This window comes from Priapulus caudatus, unplaced genomic scaffold, assembly GCF_000485595.1.
Source record: "Priapulus caudatus unplaced genomic scaffold, Priapulus_caudatus-5.0.1 Scaffold64, whole genome shotgun sequence".
Lineage (NCBI taxonomy): Eukaryota > Metazoa > Priapulida > Priapulimorpha > Priapulimorphida > Priapulidae > Priapulus > Priapulus caudatus.
Window position 1 is genome coordinate 596,367 of NW_014577125.1, and position 8,890 is coordinate 605,256.

The window sequence follows — 8,890 nt, forward strand, 5'->3', positions numbered from 1 at the left end:
CTCCCTATACCTTAAGTTAAGGAGGGAATGTTCCCCCTTCTTTTACACCTCTTGTACTTTGACCTTTGACCCCCATCTTCAACATCCCAACTCGTTTTCGGATTACCCCCCCACAGCCCGAATATCGTGACCGTACGTCGAGCGGTTAAGATTTGTGCCCAACTGTTGACGCACGGACGGACGGACGGACGCTCGCACGGACGGACGGACGGACGATCATGCGATTCTACAAGCTGCATCTGACTATGTCAGATGAGCTAATAATAATAATAGTAATATTCGGAATAGGATTATTATTAATAATAATAATAATAATAATATATAATTATGTAACGTTACGTAACGATAGGTACATTATAAGCTGACGATTCGAATAGCTTTGGGGTCGTAACGCATCTGATTGCCATTGATTGCTAATGAACTAATTAACACTAATTAAAGATTTTTCACAAACCGACAATGACAAATTGTCGTAAACTGCTTCGTTGACGCGACCACCACGATGATATACGCGCACACTTTAAATAGTAGAACTTGTGAAACTATAATCATGATTAATGCGAGTAACAACATTTCATTTAATGACTGCCGGATTCATTATCGTTCAATTGTATTCACATTAATTATTATTATGTCAATGAAGATGCGTGATGATGTAGTATTGCGGGACATTCCTATACGAGTGAATGTATATTGTTTTCGAAATTTAGATGAAAGTCATTGCGGTCGTTTTAATTGGCGTAGCTGAATTCTAAATCACGTGCGGATGGTTGATATAATCATGCGATGCAGTCAGAAAATTGCAACCACCACTTTTGAACTATTTAGACGAAAGGGGAATGCATACATCAAAACGCATGTGATCAGGAGTCTATCAATATGTCAGTCAGGAGTCCTGATGTGATAGCTTCGGGTTTTCTTTGAAAAAAACATTATCTTTATTATAAGATTTATATATATTTTTTTTTTCTCAAAAAACACTGCGGCTCACAACCAGTAGCTCTCTATCACCGAGGCCCGCTAAGAACCCAATGTAGCAACCATTCGTCGGAGAACCCTAATATCATCGGATCCGACTGAGCGGATTTAAGAACTAATTTCGCGTGCACGCGCATCTCATAAGTCGGAAAACGGGAAATGAGAAAACGCAGATAGGTGACCTCGGCGAAGTCCCACTGGGATAAGCCGGTGAGATGGAGTTAATGCGCGGTGAAGTACGTGACACTGTAGCGTGGCTTCACATAGATGACAACGCGCCACGATTGTCGCTGTTCGCCTTATGACCTTTTGACCTTTGACGGCGGCGCTGCATTTGACAGGAAACGACACAGTATTGTATACGCTGTATATTTCGCGGTGGTTTAATTTTCGCGAATTTCGCGAACGTGTCCCCGACCGCGAAAATAACAACACGCGAATAATTCATACCGAATAATACCGAATAATTCATAATTAATCGACCGCGAAAAATTAACCAATCGCGAAATTGTGCGTCAAGTCTAAATTCGCGAAAATATCCGCACGCGAAAAATATGGCGTATACAGTATTTGAAACATCAGGGTCACAACGTCCCTGAAAACTCCGAGATACGATTAGTTTCCCATGCAGCACAAGTCATTCTTGACATTTCACGCCAAGTCGCTTTATGATAGACTATATATAACCGTTTACAGCGTCACTCGCTAAAACGTTTTCTATGTAAAAATAAATAATTTGCAATCACCGGCAGTCGCACAAAAATACTGAAGATTTTCTTCGAAGCACAACATACGATTGTAACAGGTCACACTCGAGGCGCCCTGTAGCTACCCGACACTCCTCGAGTGCAGCTTGGCTTTTGCTGGCCCTACTGCACCACTCGAGACTCGCCAAGTACAAGAAATGATTGGCGTAGCGGAAGACATATAGGAGAAATGCTGAGAACCTGAGAGCAGATGTCGTACGCGTGCGGATCCGATTTATTTCTTATGATGATTGATATTATTAACTTTCCGTTGATTGTATTCTTCCACGCGGTTCTTGCATTCCATCTTGATGAAATTCGACAAAACAGAGAGAACCCACGAAGAGTTTGCGTTCGATTGCTCAAATTGAGCAATTAAAATGCGAGCTTTTTATTCATAATTTGTTATATAATTTTTACATTTTACAGATGATATAAACGCACACAAAATTTGTGTACATTTAATGTAGATAATTTTCCTTAACTAATGGAAAGCGCCCACTTTAGCACCTTGTACCGTTGGCATTAATTTCATTGTATTTGTACTATTGTTCATTGTACTATTGTTCATTGTACTATTGTTCATTGTATTAAATTCATTGTATTTTCACTTTATCTTGTGCAGAAGTCAATGCTATCGACATCGATGTTGTTATCTCCTTGTTGATTACAAGATCTGTGTTTTATGATAAATATTTAACGATGGCCGGTATTAATATAGTCTGACTAATGGTGGCAGGTGTCAGTATCCGACTATATAAACAAATATAGCGATTACAGATATACAAACAATTATAACTACTCACGTTGCTACTACAACTAAAATGAAACATCCTGACACCGGTGTACGTGTGGCGTCTCGGGTGACCACTACAGCACATACTAAGGTAGGTGAAATATTACGATAGCTTACTAAAGTATAAACGAATATATGGCGCCCGAGCAGCACATCATATCCTGGTAGTTCTTTATGTCTGCTACCAACCCTTCCAATTAATCTAGTAGCCCATGTACAATACCATTACGGCGATAGCAAGAGTAATTTCCTAAGACTGCAGCAATTCGCGGCGCGCTGCAGTCGCATGAAAAATGCATGACGCAGTCGCCGATTATTCTCCATTCGGACAGCTTTGGCCCACTTTACTACGTCCCGCGTATATTCAGACGAGAGCCGGTACATGTCGTGCGACGTTCTAGCATAAAGCGCCGACGGTGTGTCACGGGACAGCTCACGCCAAGGCACCTCATGCCGCGAGTGAGGAATTGGGCACTAGAGTGGAATTCCATTAACAGGTGAGGCAGCGTAATGGTCGTATATTAGGAAGGTGCGATCGCAGCGCTGCAGTCTTTACGTGTGGCTTGTTTCGTGCTGGAGCACGCATCAGGCAAGACAGTCAGACTCAGAGATGCTTTACGGGCGATGTCGTTTGAAGAGGTTCGGTCGAATAACACTTGTAAGCTACCCCAAGGGAAATGAACGTTAACAAAGAGAAAGTTGTTAAATTGATTAACAATGAATAAATGAATAAATAAGTACGTTTGCATCCCTCCGTTTCGTAAGACAACAGAACGTTTAAACTATAGTCGGTTTACGGTCGACGGCGTCTGCAGTGGTTGTACCATAGAAATATATATATTTATTATGTTATTTATATATATATATATATATATATATATATATATTTGTCTTTATTAACTCTTGGTATTATGTATATTATGTATTTTATATATAAATTAATAATTAATAGAGTGTATAACTAGTATATATTATTTCTATAGGCTGTACAGAACTAGTCACAGCGAGAGACTGGCAGCGTCTAGAGAATCATAAACACAAAACCGCCAACTTGCTGCGGTGACGAGTCTACCTCTTTTAGTCGTCTACCGTCCCTCTTTGCCTCTCATATGTTTCTTCTCTGTACTACTAACTCTTCTCTGTATACTTCTGCGTATACTTCTCTACGGTACTACTGCTAACTCTTCTCGATATCTGTTTTGGCGGCTTTCCTTCTCTTGCTGCGGGCCGTTGCTGTTGTTTTTCCGTGCGACAAAATCGATTATGAAGGCCTTCAATTTTACATTTGCAGACGTCCTTGTAACGTAGGAAAATGTGTGCCGGTAGGAGCCAGGGGGTCCTTAGGTATTTGGCCATCGTCCTGACCTTCTTGGAAAGGTGTGCCATCGATGTTGCCGATACGTATGTTGAGTTCCGTATACAGGGATAAGCTGCTGCTAAGGGCTGAGCTGAAGTAGATAAACGTAGGCCCTATGCGGTATTTCCACAAGCATTTAATATATATTATATATTATACACACACATACACACACATACACACACACACACACACACACACACACACACACACACACACACACAAGTGTGTGTGTGTGTGTGCGTGTGTGCACGCGTGCGTGTATGCTAGAATAGGAGATAGAGAACCGACGCCAGCCTAGCAACCGTTCCTATACATGACGAGGGGAGCAATGCTTGCTCGGGTGCAAGAAGGCTGCGTGACTGATTGCCTAAACGCATTTACGAAAACGATTCGCTTTCCGCACGCAGCACCTGCTTGATGTTCCAGAAAGCACACCCGCTGACCGCTTGCTCTTGGGAGCAGTGTCTCCCTCGAGACATCGCTTTAAATACCGGTGCCTCCAACGATAATAGCCTACGGTGCATCCAACCACAGGCACTTGGCACAGAGTCAGTAAAAACTGAAAAGAATATGAACGCACATTCACAAATACTACCGTACCCACTACCTCTCAATTACAGTTTCACTGTTGTGTTACTGTATATCAACTTTCCTTCATAGAAACTAACACCGAACGCTACAAAGTCTGTCCTAAGTGCCTGTGCTTCCAACGATACTAAAACGTACATTACCTCCGGTCGAGGGCTACGGCCCTACGGGTAACTCACGTCGGATAACACACCGGAAGGCTGTACTGTACCAAGCTGATCATGATCGCGACTAGTATGCGAGAAACTGTGCAAAAATCCCTCGTTTCGATATTTCTGCGCCGTGTGGAGACATCCACATGTTATCGCGTATGGCACGTATCAGTATCAGTACCGGTTACAGCCCTATAGACCGAAGGTCCGATAGACCGAAGGCCCGATAGACCGAAGGTTTATTCGAATACGCAGTGGTTACACGTCCGGAATCGGTCGCCTAGCCTCCAGGCTACGCATCCGGACATCCACTGATGCCGTATTCGAACGTGAATATGCCGCACATCCACCGATGCCACTATAAATCATATATGATGCCACTATAAACCATATATACTCTAACCCTAACCCTAACCCTAACTCTAACCCTAACCTTAACCCTAACTCTAACCCTAAGCCTAACCCCCCCCCTTCGGTCCATCCGACCTTCGGTCTATAGGGCTGCCCCCACAGTGCCGGAGTAAACAGCAGGTGCCAGCGAGCGACAGTGCTCATCATCATATCTGGCTGTCAGTAGCAGTAGTAGAACAACGATTTTACGTCCTCGCCATACTAGAGCCACAGGGCGACAATGATGAGCCGAAAGAAGAAAGAGAAGGTAGAGAGAGAAAGAGAGAGAAGGAGAGCGATAAGGAGAGCGATAATGAGAGACAGAGATAGAGAGAGAGAGAGAGAGAAACGGACGGACGGACGGACGCACGCACGCACAATCATGCGATTCTACAAGCTGCATCTGACTACGTCAGATGAGCTAACAACAAGAAATCAACTAGCAAATGTCAATCGTTGCGTATACTGGTGAAAGCAACCGCGTGTGTTCTACAACATGTTAGCCTTAAGTACTATAGGCACTTGCTGTTTCTCAAGAAATACCGATAAGTATTGCAACGGTCGAGAACACATTTGAAATGCATACATTGCATCATTCCGTATGAATTCAGTCATGTATTTCATTCACCGGATATTTCAATTCACAGGCGCCCTTCCAATATTGTAACTGTGGCTATACCACCTATTAAATAATACCGCGTACCTGCGTACGCGCACTGCCAGTCAGGAATACTTATTCACACCAACATATTCTACCGCTAGGCATCAACGCTGTCGCTCCAGATTTCTCGTAACTTTCTCATAACAGGGGGCGGGGAAATGTCGGCACGAATGTCTCAAGACAACTCATCAAATAGAAGTCGTATTCATTATGCAAACTGCAGCGGGATATTTGTCTTTGACCATTTACTCAAAACTACTAATTTACTCACATGTGATGTAAAAAGTTCACGTGTATGAGAAAGTGTTATATAAATAACTACACCGCGATGTGGCGCTGTATGTGAGTAGCGACCGGCGTGCGTTCCCTCGCCCAGGTCACACAAAAAATGTAAACACGAAATGTATTTACTACCAAAGTCTTAATGTTTCTCTACTCTATTTCGCCTATTATTGCCGATAACTTGCTATAAATGCCGTTCAAATGCTCATCTACAACACACAAGTACACCGCACGCCCGCCCTGTGCACAAACAACATGAATAAGAGAGTCCAAGTGCCTGTGGCACAGATTACATGAAAGACGACTGTTTGCGAGTTTCGTTCAAATCGTTACACGGCGCTGAGTGTTAAGAGACCCAGGACAAACTTTTCTGAACGGTCAAAAATTCAGTAGTAACGAAATTCAATCGCGATTAAAAAAGATAACGCCGTGTATACGTGTGCTATTATTACTATTAAAATGTGCAGAGAGTGGGACCGGTTAACTAGCCGGTAACGTGGGTTGTGTGTCTAGGTTTGGGACTGCGCCAAGCCTTCCCTCCGCGTCCCTCACCCACGTACGTAACACGTGGATATATCACCGTATACGGCTGGGCAGTACGACACACCGGAATACGACAAACAAGCAGCGCCTCCTAATCACAGAACTTCAACAACACTCGCCAGGTCGCGAGATCTGGAATTGACCTCCCCCACCCCTCCCACGTACGGCCATGTGACGTCATCGCTCCCATCGCGACCCAGTCATAGATATTTGATGACGGCGCGTGAACGATGGCGTGTATAATGAATGAGATCGCAACAGCAGCAGCAGCAGCAGCAGCAGCAGCAGGAGCAGCAGCAGCAGCAGCAGCAGCAGCAGCAGCAGCAGCAGCAGCAAGAAGGAGTGAATCGACGATGATTACCGACACGTCATTAGACTCACACGTATCTGCTGACCCACAATAGGACGCTCCACTTTTCACTTGAGAGAACCCCTGTACATAAGTCACCCTCCTCGCCATGCTAGCCCTATTCCCAACCATAATCTAACCTTAATTCTAATCCCAACCTAACCCCAACCCCAACACCTAATAGTGACCCTAACCATAACTCTCACGCTTACCTCCCCTAACTCAAACTCGAACGCCAATCTAACCCTAACCCTAACCAAAACCATAATCATAATAATAATATCATAGCCCTAGCCATAACCCTAACCCCATAAACCTAACCATAACTCCAACTATAACCCTTACCAAACCATTTATCTATCCCTAATCAATCCCAACCCTAAATCTGAAACCGATACCTATAACCATCGTCTACCGGTGTAGCCCCGTCGCTTCCGCAACGTATAAGAGTCGGAGCGGGAGTCTGTAGCGAGAACGATATTAACCCTGATATAATCAAGAGCTAATTACAATCATTAAAACGTTATGTATTATTAACTCTTGATATAATCGTAAGCCTGGAAATTAAAACCCGAGATGCGCAGGTAGGAAAGAAGCCAATGGCAGCGCTATAATAGGGTGGGTCCCCCAATTCCAGTTTAGCACCCCTATAATTATCAACATATAGCCGTACATCAAACTATCATTGATCTCTTAGCACCCCTTGAATATTTTAGCATATATGCGTACACACATTGCGGGGTCACCAAACATCCTGATCCTTTGCACACCAGATTAATTTATCCACAATATCGTACATCGAAACTATCATCTGATGCTCTTAGCGACATCGAATGGTTTACATATATGCGTCCACCCATTTGCGGGGGTCCCAACTATCCTTGACTCTTTAGGCACTCACCCAGATAAAGTTTTAGCATATAGCGTACATCAAACTAATCATTGATATCTTTAGCACCCCTGCCTAGGTTTAGGTCAATATATGCGTGCACACATTTTGCGGGTCCAAACTATCCTTGATCCTTTAGTTCACAGCCCAGATTATGCGAACCATGTATAAGTGAGTCTCAAACCAGAATGAGCGACAAGGGCGCGTCGTAGCTGCCGGCATATGTGCTAAACAATGCGGGTGCCAACCAGGAAGAGCCCGCCGACCAAGGTAGCATAGGTACCTGCGTCAATGTGCTAAAACCAACTACACACGGACAAAGGTGCGGCGTCGTACCTGTGGTCGGGCGCTGCAGATGAGGACAGCAAGCCACAGCGAAGAAGACGCATTCAGCTTTGCGCGCGTGGCCGGCATTAACGTCACGCTCAAGCGGTATGACAGACGCGAGTAAGCGATCCAGCGAGATGGCGATGAGGCAGAACGAGACAGATAGAACGACCTGAACTGTGCGCCAGCAAAGGCCAAATGATGCGACACAATGACCGTCCACCGGCGAAGCCAGACGACGTCGCAGCCAGACGACTTCTCGCCGGGTAATCATGACGTACGTGACGATGCAGTCAGCGGACCTGCCAGTGCTATCGATGCGCAGTTAACCCGCGACCCGCGACCAAGCTTGCGATCCGTGACGAGGAGCAAGCAGTACGGTGACTTTGACGATGGCTGGCGATGACGCAACAGGATTCCCGTAGACGATGACGGAGGCTACGTTCCCTGGTGTAGGCCCATGTAGGGCGGTGGCGGCGTCGACTACCGGGAACAAGTACTGCGGCCAGCGCTGCTCCGTTCCCCCGCCTCGGTGGCGTTCCGACCATGTATCCATCAGCAGAACGTCGCAACGATCGTACTTTCGCGTCAGCGTTCTCGGCGAACGCGAACGTTGCCATGCCCGGATAATGTTCGTAAAGTTCGTAAACCGAGACCAGATTGGAATCGTATCTTCGTGGCTCGGCGTGTCCACCGATGTGGCCTGAAGCACCGCGAACTGTTCAACAATCAATATTGAACAAACAACAGCAGCAGCGCACGCCACAGCAAACAACGACAACAACGAATATACACGACGGCTATCCCAGACTGGATAGTAGCAACCGGG

General features: G+C 45.1%; 1 protein-coding gene and 1 long non-coding RNA gene across 3 annotated transcripts in view; one reads left to right on the forward strand and one right to left on the reverse strand.

Annotated features, from left to right (window-relative positions):
- LOC106821240 overlaps positions 1–1,256 on the forward strand; it is an 18,209-nt gene extending 16,953 nt beyond the window's left edge. Inside the window, exon 3 of the long non-coding RNA XR_001395712.1 lies at positions 1,001–1,256. This is a non-coding gene — a long non-coding RNA (uncharacterized LOC106821240). The remainder of the gene's footprint in view (positions 1–1,000) is intronic.
- The window catches only part of LOC106821239 (gonadotropin-releasing hormone II receptor-like), a 144,898-nt gene that overhangs the window by 79,893 nt on the left and 56,115 nt on the right, over positions 1–8,890 (reverse strand). The gene's annotated exons all lie outside the window — the stretch shown is intronic.